This window comes from Anolis carolinensis, unplaced genomic scaffold (genome assembly GCF_035594765.1).
Source record: "Anolis carolinensis isolate JA03-04 unplaced genomic scaffold, rAnoCar3.1.pri scaffold_8, whole genome shotgun sequence".
In the NCBI taxonomy this organism is placed as follows: Eukaryota; Metazoa; Chordata; class Lepidosauria; order Squamata; family Dactyloidae; genus Anolis; species Anolis carolinensis.
The window spans coordinates 26,704,727-26,721,398 of NW_026943819.1; the positions used below are offsets into that span (position 1 = coordinate 26,704,727).

General features: G+C 40.9%; 1 protein-coding gene across 5 annotated transcripts in view; it reads right to left on the reverse strand.

Annotated features, from left to right (window-relative positions):
- The window catches only part of grik4 (glutamate ionotropic receptor kainate type subunit 4), a 611,856-nt gene that overhangs the window by 116,218 nt on the left and 478,966 nt on the right, over nt 1-16,672 (reverse strand). The gene's annotated exons all lie outside the window — the stretch shown is intronic.

The window sequence follows — 16,672 nt, forward strand, 5'->3', positions numbered from 1 at the left end:
GTTGATTCATGGCACTTAAAGTGTAGTGAAACTGCATCATTTCTACAGTGTAGATGTACCCATGGAATCATCTGGAAGGGCCACCTAACCTACCGTATATACTCGAGTATAAGCCGACCTGAATATAAGCCAAGCCACCTAATTTTACCACCAAAAAAACCTGGGAAAACATTGACTCCAGTATAAGCCGAGGGTGGTAAATTTCAGAAATAAAAATAGATACCAAGAAAATTACATTAATTGAGGCATCCGTAGGTTAAATGTTTTTGAATATTTACATAAAGCTCAAATTTAAGATAAGACTGTCCAACTCTGATCAAATCATTATTCTCATCTTCTTCAATGTAAATGCCCTTATGTATCCTTTTAATAATAATAGAGTAAAATAATACATGTAATAATAATAATAATAATAATAATAATAATATCAGAGTGAAATAATAAATGTATTATTATTAATAATAACAATAATAATAGAGTAAAATAAATATAATAGTAGCAACAATAATAGAGAAAAATGATCAATGTAATAATACCAATAACAATAGAGAAAAATAATAAATGTACCATATATTCTCGAGTATAAGCTGACCCAAATATAAGCCAACCAGTTTTTTAAAAAGGTCTGAAAAACTAGGCTTATACTCGAGTATATACAGTAACTATTTTCCGCACAGGAATCTACAATTACAGAATTCCTGAAAGATGTTCATCTAACCACTGTCTGAAGACCTCCAAAGAAACAGAGCCCACTTCCCAGTCTATTCTACTGTCAGTTCTTACAACCAAGATGTTCTTCCTAGTCTTTGGGTGGAATTGCTCCTCTTGTAATTTGAATTTATTGATTCATGTTCTAGTCTTTGGAGTAGGAGAATGTAGGCATGCTTCGTCTTCTATATGACAACCATTCAGATCTTCAAAGATGGGTGTCATTTCACCTTTCAGTCTTCCCTTCTCATAAGGCAGAGTTTCCAGACCTTTGATCATCATCCAGACCTTTGATCCTCGTGTCTAGCCAAGATGTCAGTCATAATCGAACATCATCCAGACAGACAGCGCTCTTCTAAAAGGGCATGCCTTTTGTCTTCTGTCCCAGCAGCTAAGCATTTATGTGAATTTCTCCCTCTTTGCTGCTTCTGGCCCCGCTGGGAGTGTAAAATCCCAGACCTCTGGTCGGATCAATACAAAATGGCTGGGTTTGTTCTCATGTTAGTGGCGAGTCGATGCCTTCTGATTTTTCATTCCGCAATGTACACATCCCTAGGGTGCATTTATGAGATCTTTCCAAATAACACTGTGTCAAACATTTCCTAAACTCTCCCTCAAGGAAAATCTATTGCTACGCTTGCGATTATTTAAATGTTACAAATTTACATGCATTTGCCAATTTGTAGGCCATGAGGAGTGTGTGTGTGTGTGTGTGTGTGTGTGTATCTATATATATAAAAGTGTGATGGCATCAGGGCAGCGGACAAAACAACAAAACTACAGGCCCCCCAACCTCGAAATTTGACAACACAACCCATCATTTACGGCTCTAGGTTGATACAACAAAAAGAAAAGAAAAATAAAGTCCTAATTACAGGGAGAGGAATAATAGTTTTTATCCAATTGCTGCCACTTTGAAGGCTAAGCTCCACCCACTTGGTCTCCTAGCAACCTACTCAGCCCAGGGGACAGGCAGTTAGGCCTCACTTAGGCCTCTTCCACAGATTATCAGATTTTAACTGGATTATATGGCAGTGTAGACTCAAGGCTCTTCCAAACAGCTATATAACCCATTTAGAATCTTATATTATCTGCTTTGAACTGGATTATCTTGACTCCACACTGCCATATAATCCACTTCAGTGTGCATAGTAAACATATAGACAACCATACAACAGGCATTCAATACCACCACTACCTCAACAATTTCTCACCAACACCACCAGACAATGCCACAGCAACGCGTGGCTGAGCACAGCTTATATATATATATATATATAAGCTGTGCCCTGCCATGTTGCTGTGGCTTATGGGAATCATTTGTTGACCAGGTGGAATAGCAGTGAATAGCCTTGCAGCCTCAAAGCCTGGCAGTTTTCTTCTTATGCGAATCTTTGTTTGGTGAGCTGGAATCCAATGCAATAGGCTTGCTGCTTGGAAGGCTGGGTACTTGCATTCTAGGGGAATGGTTTTTTGGCCAATTTGAATTGCACAGAATCGCCTCGCTGCTTCAAAGCCTGGCTGCTTTCTATATAGGGGCAGGTTGAATGGGTCGGAGTAGCCTCGTGGCTTCAAAACCTGAAGGTTTTCTATGTAGGGGAAATCTTGGTTGATCAGGCTGAAAAGCACTGAATAGCCTTGCTGCTTGCAAGCCTGGCCGCTTTCTACCTTGTGGAATTCTTGGTTGGCCAGGTTGGAGAGCAATGAATAGTCTCTGTGCAGCAAGCATGAACTGTGGTTCAGTGATTTTGTTGTTTACTCCATAGTAAAACACACATTACATTTTTTATATATATAGATAATATTGCAACCAAAAAAGGGGAAGGAACATTTGGGAAACAATGACAGTATCACCTTTGCAAAGAGTAAAAGAAAAACTTGGAAACACCGTTCTTGGCTCAGGGATGATGCTAACGCTACAGAGTAGAGTGATAATACTATTGAGTCCCATCAGCAATGAGACAAAACCCATTTAATCTTGGTGGGCCTCCATTTATAATTGAAAATCAGAAGCCAAGCGGATCATCTATAATGGTCTCTAGTCCACTTTTCACTTCCTTTCCCCTTTCTCTCTATGGTTAATGATCCCTTATTAGTTCCCACAAATGATGCTTGTAGATCTTAATGAAGCGTATGACACTATCGATTGGGATGTTCGAAGCTGTAGCTTCCAAACATTTGCTTCAATTCCTGGAGTGATTTTTATGTTTGCCCGGTGTCTCCTCTAGTTTAGCTTTATTAGACAAGCTGATCAAGGGCAGTTTTCTAAGAAGGTTGGATGGTGGTGAATGTTATCTAGTGTTGCTGCAGACCACCATCATTTCTTTTTGAAAAAAATACGTGCAGATCATCTCTTTCCTTGAATGCCAAATGAGTTGGCATGGTGTAATGATTTTAGTATTAGACTATGACTTTTGAGACCAGGGTCCAAATCTCCACTTGGTCATGGAAACCCAATGTTTACCTTGCATAGGTCACACAAGAGGAAGGCCCATTAAACCAACCTTGACCCGGACCACCTTCCACCTAGAAACCAATGTCCTCACTGTGAAGACACTGCACTTGGAAGGCCATCAAATTCAAACACCCAAAATTTTGTATTCACGGCTGGAAAAGCTAGAAAAGTTAGGTTATGATTTTGGAGATGGGGAAAGAACCCCAAAAATATAACCATCAAGCATCCAATGAGTCCATATTACAACTTTGAATATCTCCAGGCATCCATAGCATTGAGCCACGGGAGTTAAAGTGATGTCAAACTGCATTAATTTGACAGTGTTGACGCACATCCCAGCTACATCAAAAGCCGAGTTGAAAGATTCAGGGAGATGGAATTGGAAAGAGGAACTTTTCCAAACATTGGTATTTGTCCTGACCCTTGCTACAGTCTTAGCCCACCATCCTCATCCACAGGTCTTCTCCCATCTTCCATGGCTTATCCTAGCCTATCTTTGATGGCTTGTCCCATCATGAGACCATGAGTTTTGGAGAGTCCATAGCTCACGGTCTCATTCTGCAATATATATTAAGTACCACCCTCTTGAATGTTAAATTCTTGCACAAATGGTTATCCTTGATCGGTTGCATCCGCATGGGTAATTTCTCTATATAGCCTCAGGGTTCAACTCACTTTTGGGTTCTCCCCCATGTTCTTATAGCACTTTTAACTTCCTCCATATTTACAAGTCTCACTTAGTGCACTTTGATCAGCCCATGCTTATGTTTTTATTGATGTGTTTTAACTTTGTCTTATTAATGGTTTGATTTTAATCATTTGTGCGTTTTCGGTATTTGATGTTTTTGTATGTATACTTTTTTGCATTTGTAAGCCGCCCTGAGTCCCTGCGGGGAGATAGAGGCGGGGTACAAGAATAAATTTATTATTAAATTATTACGGTTCCTCTGTCATCTCATTCTTTTCAACGAGTCCCTATCTTCTTGTAGAAACCTCCACCATCTGCAAGGGTTTCTTTCTGGCTCATTGGCTTGCCAGCATCTTTCAAGTCTTGCTCAAAAACAGTATTCCCTGTTTTGTTTTGGGCCTCTTAATTGCCTTCTCCCTCTGCCACTATTTATCCGTTAGTCTTATTTAATGCAATAAAGCCATTTGGGATTCTGCTCATATGGCAGACGCCATCCACAATTAAGCTGTATTTTTCCCTAAAAGAGCTTTCCTGCCACCCTGAAACTGGCATGAAAAACCTCCCCCTCCCTCTCTTCCCCATTCAACTTTAGAGCAAAACCCAACCCTTTTAAAATTCTCATCCTTTGCTTGTTGACACTAATAGCCCTTCTGCAAATATTCCCTTCATTTGCTCATTAACGCGTATTGTTTCCCTGCTCCTTGTTTTCCATTTTTTTGGTCGCACGTCCTTTTCTTGTAAATAGTGTTTGTTGACTTATGGCAAATGGCATTCTGGGATTTATGGAGGGAGAAGTTTTGTCAGGACGGGGGCTTCTCGTTCTTTTGCTCCGAAACGCATGGGTAAATGCCATCAAAGCCAGATCAAGCTGACCAAATCAAGCTGACCTGCCTGACCAAATCAAGGATGGAAACGAGGGAAGAGATCCATGCCCTTCTCCTTCTTCCCAAAGGAAGTGACAGGTGGGAGACTCAGGACAGGCAAAGCAAAGGACTCTTACAAACAACACGTAATTTAGTTGGCAGGATTCGCAGTGGTGATGGCCAGAAGCTTTAGAGGACTCTGCAAGGGGAACAGACACATTCACAAAAGAGAGCGGGTTCTTAGTGTTTGCTATGAATGACAAGTGGGACCGGTGACAAAAAACTTCTGCAGAGTTAGTTTCTGGTCAGAGCTTCAGCTGGACGGCCTTGTCCCTGTGTCTACGGATTATGCATCCATGGTTTCAACTCCAATGACTGACTCACTCTCTCTATACACAAACACACACACACACACACACACACACACACACACGAGGGTTGAATGAAAAATAATGCCTCCACCTTCATAACTCCTCAACAGGTCTGCGACAGGGACTGGCTTGTTCAGTAGACTCTCCTCTACAGTTCCATTTGGCGGGAAGCCTTAGCATTGAACGGTTGTGTTGTTAAAGTGTGAAGTATGGAACCCTGCGCAGACGGGGAAGCCTTAGCATTGAACGGTTGTGTTGTTAAAGTGTGAAGTATGGAACCCTGCTCAGACGGGAAAGCCTTAGCATTGAACGGTTGTGTTGTTAAAGTGCGAAGTATGGAACCTTGCGCAGACGGGAAAGCCTTAGCATTGAACGGTTGTGTTGTTAAAGTGTGAAGTATGGAACCCTGCTCAGACGGGAAAGCCTTAGCATTGAACGGTTGTGTTGTTAAAGTGCGAAGTATGGAACCCTGCGCAGACGGGAAAGCCTTAGCATTGAACGGTTGTGTTGTTAAAGTGTGAAGTATGGAACCCTGCTCAGACGGGAAAGCCTTAGCATTGAACGGTTGTGTTGTTAAAGTGTGAAGTATGGAACCCTGCGCAGACGGGGAAGCCTTAGCATTGAACGGTTGTGTTGTTAAAGTGTGAAGTATGGAACCCTGCTCAGACGGGAAAGCCTTAGCATTGAACGGTTGTGTTGTTAAAGTGCGAAGTATGGAACCCTGCGCAGACGGTTTGTTAATGCGACTTTTTTTTTTTGGATGTCCTGTGACAGCAACCACTGAGTTTCACAAGCAAAAAGTTGACAGATTGATTCAGAACAATCGTCGTATCACTCGGAGAGAAGTTTCAAGCATAATCGGCATTTCACAAGAACGTGTGGGTCACATTATTGCTTTGCTTGGCTGTCGGAAGATCTGTGCACAATGAGTAATGTGAGATGCTGGTTGCGGAAACAGAGTGTTGAATTCTTACACAGATGCTGGGGACCCACCAATGCCCTCCCTCCAAGGACATTGCAGGTTACAGTGAGCACCATATCCCAGGGTTCCTTTCTCTCTCCATTAGTGTGAAATTTGCATGACCCCGCCTATTGCCTCTCCCTTAACCCTTTCCTATTCTTTTCTATGGCATACAGGAACTGAATACCAGAGAAAGATTTGTGGATAATTTACCATGATTTATACCCTGTTTCCCCTAAAATAAGACATCCCCAGAAAATAAGACCTAGTAGAGGTTTTGCTGAATTGCTCAATATAAGGCCTCCCCCAAAAGTAAGACCTAGCAAAGTTTTTGTTTGGAAGCATGCCCAACGAACACAACACCAGAGCATGCAGGATCAGTAAATGTATGTGCCATAGAGTGTTGTACATGGAAATAATGGTAGTAGAAAGAAATTCTTGAAAGGATTCAGTTTGTCTGGTTATGCTGGTTTGTGATGACAACTACTGTACAGTATATAATAAATGTTCATTTTTTTTGTTCAACAATAAATGTGAATTCTTCTTCATGGAAAACTAAGACATCCCCTGAAAATAAGACCTAGAGCATCTTTGGGAGCAAAAATTAATATAAGACACTGTCTTATTTTCGGGGAAACACGGTAGGAGTTGTAGGGACTAGGATGTATAGTTCACTTGCAATCAAAGAGCACTCTGAACCCCACCAACGATGGATTTGGAAGTAACTTGGCATACAGACCCAACACAGCCAATTATACATACTGGTGGGGTTTGGGGGTGTTTGACATTGGCATCAGGGAGTTATAGTTCACCTGTATTCAGAGAACACTGAACCTAACAGTTGACGGATCTGGACCACATTTGGCACACAGTCCCAAGATGACCAACTATGAATACTGGCGGAGTTTGGGAAGAATTGACCCAAGGTGTATGGGAATTATAGTTCACCCACATCCTTATGCATTTCCTAATGGAAGCATTCATAAAAATCAACAGGAAAGACTGGTTTTTTTAAGACTTAGTGTAACATATGACCAAACTGATATTACCTAATACAGTAGAGTCTCACTAATCCAAGCATCGCTTATCCAAGCCTCTGGATAATCCAAGCCATTTTTGTAGTCAATGTTTTCAATATATTGTGATATTTTGTTGCTAAATTCGTAAATACAGTAATTACAACATAATATTACTGCCTATTGAACTACTTTTTCTGTCAAATTTGTTGTATAACATGATGTTTTGGTGCTTAATTTGTAAAATCATAACTTAATTTGATGTTTAATAGGCTTTTTCTTAATCCCTCCTTATTATCCAAGATATTCGCTTATCCAAGCTTCTGCTGGCCCGTTTAGCTTGGATAAGTGAGACTCTACTGTATTCAAAAACAAACAATGCTCTTTTCAAATAACACGGGCACCACCGGGTACCCATGCTTGTATTAACTAAGAACCAATCAATAAGAGGAACAATTCTACACATCCACAAATTGCTACTTATTTTAAAAGTAAAGAAAACGTAAGTGGACATTTCCCCACAACATAAACAACCCTACAGAACCTATCTTGTTCACAACTTGGAAATGATCTGTAGTCTTAAAAAATATCAACTAAACCCATACGGATTCTGTATTTATTATAAAGCTGCACATGAAGGATGAGTTACTGATTTTGTTAGTGTGTGCATCAATGTAATCCATACCTATAATAGGCCCTCAAATTAGACAGAGAGAATTACAAATGGGCCAATCCAGTGGTACAATCAGGGTTCCTGTAACTGGGATAAACAGATAATTACAAACATCTGCTTTAGCCAACATTCTAATTACTTCATCTAGCCATCTGTAATTTTCATGATTTCCCCTGATTTCCTTCCTTTGCTGTGTGATTGATGAGAACGACATTTTGAACAAGCGGCTAATCTCCTCCTGCTGCAAACACGCTCCACCAACCTCTGTGCTAAGAAGCCTCAGGATTTCCGTGGTTTATGCGAGTCTCCTGGCAAACCCAGCTGTCTAAACTGTGATGGTTTGCAAAGATACTATATGTGTGTTAACTGGAATATCAAATGCATGAAGCCGATTGGCTGCGCTTGCAAGGACCTGGGAATCGGTTCGCAACTGTTGCTGTTCTGCCGCTGGAGAACCGGTTTGAACAGGTTTCTCTCTCTCTCTGTGTGAATACTGGCTGAAAAGAAGATGGCTTTATACTCAGAGAGGCCTGACTAATTCTGAGGTCTTGTTTGCTGCTGATCTTCACTGAAGCAGATTTAGGGACAAAGAAAGGACTGCTTATAACTGCTGATTTCTGTAAGCAAACAAAGGAACCACAGTAGAGTCTCACTTATCCAATGTGCTGGATTATCCAACGCATTTTTGTAGTCAATGTTTTCAATACATTGTGATATTTTGGTGCTAAATTCGTAAATACATTAATTACTACATAGCATTACTGTGTATTGACCTACTTTTTCTGTCAAATTTGTTGTATAACATGATGTTTTGGGGCTTAATTTGTAAAATCATAACCTAATTTGATGTTTAATAGGCTTTTCTTTAATCCCTCCTTATTATCCAACATATTCGCTTATCCAATGTTCTGCTGGCCCGTTTATGTTGGATAAGTGAGACTCTACTGTATTGTACGAGGGTTGAATGAAAAGTAATGCCTCCACCTTTGTTACCAAATCCATGGATGCTCAAACTCAAGCCCCATGATCTAGTAAAAGGGTATCCTTTATATAAAATGGCAACATCAAGGTTTTCTTTTAGGGTTTTGTGTATGTATGTACAGTATATACATGTATGTATGTGTATATACACACTCCATGCAGTCCATGGAGTCATGCACTCCATGCAGTCATGCCAGTGGCCACATGACCTTGGAGGTGTCTACGAACAATGCCGGCTCTTTGGCTTAGAAATGGAGATGAACATCAACCCCCAGAGTTGGACGCAACTAGACTTAACATCATGGGAAAACCTTTAATCTTACCTTTTATCTATATATATATAAATGTAATGTGCATAATTAGGACCGAGTTAACAACAAAACCACTGAGCCAAATCATACCAAATTTGGCCACAAAATTAATCACGTTCCAAGGAGGGACCACCAAAAGAAAAAAGAAAACACCATTCCCGTCTGTAGAAAGTGGTCAGGCTTTTAAGCTGCAAGACTAATCAGTGTAGTTCAAGCTGTCCAAACAAGGATTCCCCTAGGTATAACACAGCCAGGCATTGAAGCTGCAAGGCTATTCAGTACAATTCAAACAGACCAACAAAGGATTAATCTTGGTAGAAGGCAGCCAGGCTTTGAAGCAGCAATACTACTCTGTACTATTGAAGCTGATCAACCAAAGATTCCCCTAGCTAGCAAGCAGCCAGGCTTTGAAGCAGTGAGGCTATTCTTTGCAATTCTAGCAGCCCAAAAAACCATTCCCGTAGAATGCAAGTGTCAAGCCTTCCAAGAAGCTAACCTATTCCATTGCATTCCAGCTTACCAAACAAGGATTTCCATTAGAAGAAAACGGCCAGGCTTTGAGGCTGCAAGGCTACTCACTGCTATTCCACCTGGCCAACAAAGGATTCCCATACACCACAGCAACGCGTGGCCGGGCACAGCTAGTGTGTATATACAGTAGAGTCTCACTTATCTAACATTCGCTTATCCAACGTTCTGGATTATCCAACGCATTTTTGTAGTCAATGTTTTCAATACATCATGATATTTTGGTGCTAAATTCATAAATACAGTAATTTCTATGTAGCACTACTGCATATTGAACTACTTTTTCTGTCAAATTTGTTGTATAACATGATGTTTTGGTGCTTAATTTGTAAAATCATAACCTAATTTGATGTTTAATAGGCTTCTCCTTAATCTCTCCTTATTATCCAACATATTCGCTTATCCAACGTTCTGCTGGCCCGTTTATGTTGGATAAATGAGACTCTACTGTACAGTAGAGTCTCACTAATCCAAACCTCGCTTATCCAAGCCTCTGGATAATCCAAGCCATTTTTGTAGTCAATGTTTTCAATATACTGTGATATTTTGGTGCTAAATTCGTAAATACAGTAATTACAACATAACATTACTGCGTATTGAACTCCTTTTTTGGTCAAATTTGTTGTATAACATGAAGTTTTGGTGCTTAATTTGTAAAATCATAACCTAATTTGATGTTTAATAGGCCTTTTCTTAATCCCTCCTTATTATCCAAGATATTCGCTTATCCAACGTTCTGCTGGCCCGTTTGTGTTGGATAAGTGAGACTCTACTGTATGTGGTTGAATCAATGGATGCAGAATTTGTGGATACAGAGGGTCAATATTATAACAGCCCTTCAATCAAGGGGTAATGAGTACTTTTTACACAAGCAGGCAAATTTTTAATGTGTTTTGTCATGAAGATACAATTTTAGTGTATACAACGTTATGCGCAAAGCAATCTGCCACATGTTCTGAGCCTTCTGGCTACCAATAGTCAGCAACACAGCAGAGCAATCATTGCCATCAGACCGGATGCCTTTGAATCCCCGATTCGGTCTTCCCAGGCTTGCGACCTGCTGCTTTTCGCTCGATCACACTCACACTTTGGCGATGCCTGGCTGCTCTTTGCAGGAGGGAAAAAACAAGAGATTACAGGGGTTTTATTGCACTGGAACATCTTTGTCCCGTTGTGCTCTCAGGAGAAGCCAGATATTGCCGGAAGGTGAGTGTTATTAGTAAACAGTGGCAGCACCGAGAGAGAGAGTTGGAAGAGGGGTTTCAACAACCATCTCTGCTATCGGTTGAGACAGCTGTTGTTGTGACAGTCACCTGGAGGCCCCAGAATTTGGACTGTTTTGCTTTCCAAGGTTTTGTGTGGACAGGACCTCAGCATCAGTGTCACAGAAAGCAATAATATATAGTGAGAGGTGCCTCGGATTGGAAATTATCACATTGGAAATTAAGTTAGTGTAATGATTATAGCTTTGGGGCTACTGTGGCATCACCCAGCCATAACAGCATGTGACCCATGTATTAATGTCTCAGATTATCACATTATTGAGCAAATCCAAAGGAGAAGGCAGTGAAAACAGTGCTGCTTGACCAACTCTCCATAAGCTATGTTTCATAGCAAAGGGCAGTGCATTTTGGGGAGGGGGAGGAATCTGTTTTCATTTCGAACTAATACCATCACCCCCCAGCTTTCTTAGGGAGCCTTACTTATCCTGCATCTCGGAGAGATCGCGCCAAGGATGGAGCAAGACCAGGCAGTGAATGAGTGGCCGTGTCTCTCCGGATTGGAAGCAACGTGGGTGGACAGTGATGGAGAAGGGCTCCGTCAAACCCGCCGCAGGTGCCAAAGACATGTCAACAGGTAACAGCACCACACACGAGGTGTCAACCCACCTTTGATATTTTTAGGAAACTTTGATGCAACGTCAACCATTCTCCCTCCTTCTCTTAAGGTCACTTTGACCTTTCACGTGAGCAGGAAACGCAAGGAAATACATCTTGGAGCAGCTGCCTATTTATGCATTAACATTTCCAGCAAACGCCGGGGCTGTTCGCACATTCCTCAGGCGCCTCGCGCCCACATTTCCGAAGAAGCAGGATGGCTGCCAGACAAGTCACATGGGGACCGAGCCCCAAAATGTTTTTCTGCTCAGCTTCCCAAGGGAGAAAAAACAGTATATATATATATATTTTTATTTATATAGGATCCTCAGGTGGCATAGTGGGTTAAAGCCTTGTGACTCGAAGGTTGGGTTGCTGACGTGAAAGCTGCCAGGTTCGAATCCAACCCAGGGAGAGCACGGTTGAGCTCCCTCTATCAGCTCCAGCTCCATGTGGGGAAATAAGAGAAGCCTCCCACAAGGATGGCTTGGATAATCCAGAGACTTGGATAAGTGAGACTCTACTGTACATAATATACATGTAATATTAATAATATTATGATGTAATGCAATGTAATAATAATTATAATTCACTATTATAATTGTATATTTATATTACATGCAATTCTACTAATATTATTGCAATATAGTCGTATCTATATATATAAATGAGTGATGGCATCACGGCGACCAACAAAACAACAAAAGTACAGGCCCCCCAACCTCGAAATTTGACAACACAACCCATCATCCACGCCTCTAGGTTGATACAACAAAAAGAAAAGAAAAATAAAGTCCTAATTAGAGGGAGAGGAATAATTGCTTTTATCCAATTGCTGCCAGTTAGAAGGCTAAGCTCCACCAACTTGGTCTCCTAGCAACCCAATAAAAATAATAAAAAACACTAAAAAACAATTAAAAACACTAAAAAAATTAATATAATAAAATACTATAATAAGAGAAAATAACTAAAAATAATACAAGAAAATAATAAAATATAATAAATTATATAATATATAATATAATAAATAAAAAGATAACTTACAATAAAATTAATTTAAAAATACAAATAACATCAAATAAAAATTACACAACAATTTTTAACCAATACCACCACCACTTTGCCACAGCAACGCGTGGCCGGGCACAGCTAGTAATATAATATATTGTATGTATATATACTTGTAAACCGCCCTAAGTCCCCTTCGGGGTGAGAAGGGTGGGATATAAATGTTGCTAATAAATTGGTAAAAACATCAAAACATTTGGGCATCCCCTGGGCAACATCCTTGCAGACGGCCAATTCTCTCACACCAGAAGCAACTTGCAGTTTCTCAAGCCACTCCTGACATGAAAAAAACTTACAAAAAGAACATACATGGATTCGTGGTAAAAAAAAAAGGCATAGAAGGGATATGATACCCATGTTCAAATATTTGAAAGTACAGTAGAGTCTCACTTATCCAACATTCTGGATTATCCAACGCATTTTTGTAGTCAATGTTTTCGATGCATTGTGATATTTTGGTGCTAAATTCATAAATACAGTAATTACTACAGAGCATTACTGCGTATTGAACTTCTTTTTCTGTCAAATTTGTTGTATAACATGATGTTTTGGTGCTTAATTTGTAAAATCATAACCTATTTTGATGTTTAATAGGTCTTTTCTAAATCTCTCCTTATTGTCCAACATATTTGCTTATCCAACGTTCTGCCGGCCCGTTTATATTGGATAAGTGAGACTCTTACGTTCCATTGAGGAGTCTAGAGTCTAGGATACAATGAAGCAACAGATCCAAGCTGCAGGAAATGAGATTCCACCAAAATATTAGGAAAGACATCATGTTGCTTTTGCCTTGGAGACATTTTCTGGAGGTACTTTAACAGGCTGGATATCCATCTGCCGGGAGTGCTTTTATTGTGCCTTCCTGCATGGCAGAAGTGAGTTGGACTGGATGGTCCTTGGGGTTTCTTCCAAATCTATGGTTCTATGATTTTTTTCCCAGGAAAAAAGTCTGGATGGAATTCAAAGTAGGCCCTTGGTATCTACCTTACCCAGTCTACTTTTACAACCTCTCCGTTTTAATCCATGTTTTTATTAGTTCTTGTCATTTGTTTTTATTGGCTAATGTTTAAATTTTTATAATTGTGCATGTCTTTTCTCTATTGTTGTGTTTTATATTGCTATTGTTTTTGTTCGTGCTTGGCCCCATGTAAGCCGCCCTGAGTCCCCTTTGGGGAGATAGAGGCGGGGTATAAAAATAGTTATTATTATTTTATAATGACACAGCAAACAAGATAGATATGCTGGATTTCGTATCACAAAATCACAAGTCGAACACTTCCCAAGTGTCTAGGACTGTGTGATGTATTTTCGGATGATGTGTGCAGATCCCAGCAGGGTGGCTTTTTGCAGCTGGCAGATCGTAATTTTGTCAATGTCTATTGTTTCCAAATGCCGGCTGAGATCTTTTGGCACGGCACCCAATATGCCCATCACCACCGGGACCACCTGCACTGGTTTCTGCCAGAGTCTTTGAAGTTCGATCTTGAGGTCCTGATAACGGCAGAGTTTTTCCTGTTGTTTTTCGTCAATGCGTCTGTCACCTGGAATGGCGACATCAATGATCCAAACCTTGTTCTTTTCCACAACTGTGATGTCTGGTGTGTTGTGTTCCAGAACTTTGTCAGTCTGGATTCGGAAGTCCCACAGTATCTTTGCGTGTTCATTTTCCATGACCTTTGCAGGTTTGTGATCCCACCAGTTCTTTACTGCTGGCAGGAGGTACTTGAGGCATAAGTTCCAATGAATCATTTGGGCCACGTAGTTGTGCCTCTGTTTGTAGTCTGTCTGTGCGATTTTCTTACAGCAGCTGAGGATATGATCCATGGTTTCGTCGGTGTCCTTGCACAGTCTGCATTTTGGGTCATCAGCTGACTTTTCGATCTTGGCCTTAATTGCATTTGTCTGATGGCTTGCTCCTGGGCTGCAAGGTTCAGGCCTTCTGTCTCCTTATTATAAGTTGTTGTTGTTGTTGTTGTTGTTGTTGTTGTTGTTGTTATTATTATTATTATTATTATTATTATTATTATTATTATTATTACAAGGCTTTGGTTACTGGACTCACATGGGGACCCAAATCCATGGATCAAAAAAAATCCTGCAAATCTCTTGGGAAGATAGGCGGACAAATGTCAGTGTGCTGGAAGAAGCAAAGACCACCAGCTCTGAAGAGATGCTCCTACGCCATCAACTCCTTTGGACTGGGCACATTGTCCGAATGTCCAGTCATCATCTCCCAAAGCAGTTACTGTAGTTCCAACTCAAGAACGGAAAATGGAATTTTAGTGGAGAGGAAAAGAGATTGAAAGATGGGCTTAAAGCTAACCTTAGAAATTGCAGCATAAACACTGAGAACTGGGAATCCCTGGCCTTTGAGTGCTCTAACTGGAGGTCAGCTGCGACCAGCAGTGATGTGGAATTTGAAGAGGCAGGAATGGAGGGCGAAAGGGAGAAACATGCCAAGAGGAAGACACATCAAGCCAACTTGGAAACCGATGTCCTCACTGTGGGGCTCATTTCTTCTTTCTCCACCACAACTTGCCAGACTAGAAGTAACACTGGTTTTCTTTCTCGGGTTTGAGCAGCTCGAGGGTGTTTGTGCAAAAAGAAGTTTATAATAATAATGATCTGGGGACTGGGGGAGACTTCTGGGGAGCGTGTTTTACCCATCTCTAGGGAAGGGAGGAATGTAAATGCATCACATAAATAAACTCATGAATATGATAAATTCTAAAACGAGGCAAATAAGCCGGGAGGAACGGAATTCTACATGCAATCAAACACTCTCTGCTAACAAACTACACGGAAATCACGGAAAAGATGAAGAGGCGTAGGAGTTCACATGAATGTTCATGCCACCATTCCGTGGATCAAGGCCTTTCAAGAAGTGCACGTAATATAACAAGTCTGCTTAAAATATACCAGGAGTTTTAAAGGATGTATCATCACATGTTTCGCTCTGAGTATATACGCCTTCAAGTTGCCATAAAGTGGCCCAATGGATTTCTGAGGCTTTTCTCAGGCAAGGAATCATAGAGTTGGAAGAGACCACATGGGACATCCAGTCCAACCCCCGGCCAAGAAGCGGGAAAATTGCATTCAAAGCTCTCCTGACAGATGGCCATCCAGCCTCTGTTTAAAAGCCTCCAAAGAAGTGGCCTTCACCACACTCCAGAGCAGAGAGTTCCACTGCTGAACAGCTCTCACAGTTAGGAAGTTCTTCCTCGTGTTCAGGAGAAAGACTCAGAGATGGTTTTGCCATTTATTTCCTCTGAAATATAGCCTACAGAACGTGGCATTTTCCAGCAGTCTCCCATTCAAGTATTAACCTGAGCTGACCCTGCTTAACTTCTAAAATTAGGCCAGGCTATGGTGCAGGGCCAGGGCTGTGGCGCAGCTGGTTGGTACTCAGCTGCAAGAAATCACTACTGACCAAGAGGTCATGAGTTCAAAGCCAGCCCGGGTCAGATTGAGCTCCCAACAATTAATAACCTACCTTGTTGTTGACTTAAGCAACTCGAAAGACAGTTGCATCTGTCAAGTAGAAAATTTAGGTACCGCTTTATGCAGGGAGGCTGGTTTAACTAATTTACGACACCATAAAAACTTCAAGCAGCACGCGGAAAGGAATGAGGAAGTACTCCATCAAGGACTCGGTGTCACAAGTGAACGATGAAGCAGTGGCTAGGTTCGAGCAACCCTCATGAAGCCGGAAGTTGGAATATGTTAAATTGCCTCTGTGTCTGTGTCTATATGTCATATCCATAATGGCATTGAATGTTTGCCTGTATATATGGACATTGTGATCCACCCTGAGTCCCCTTCGGGGTGAAAAGGGTGGAATATAAATACTGTAAACAAACAAACAAACAAACAAATAAAATCAGATAAGATCTGGTGCCTTATTTCCCCACATTTTTACTCTCACATGAACTGTGCAGGAATGATTCGTCTGTTTCCATTTCCCAAAGCGGCCAACTCCAAACCTTTGTAAAAACCAAGTATGATGCAAAACCATGCAAGATATGAAAATGGCAGTGTCAACCCATTTGATATGCATAGCATATTAAGGAAGATGTCTGACTTTCTCAACACATGCTTCTCCTCACTGGCGCATCTTGCAATTAGCGATAAGTTACTGGAAGGTAAGGATGTGCCTTCTTTTTTACTCGTCT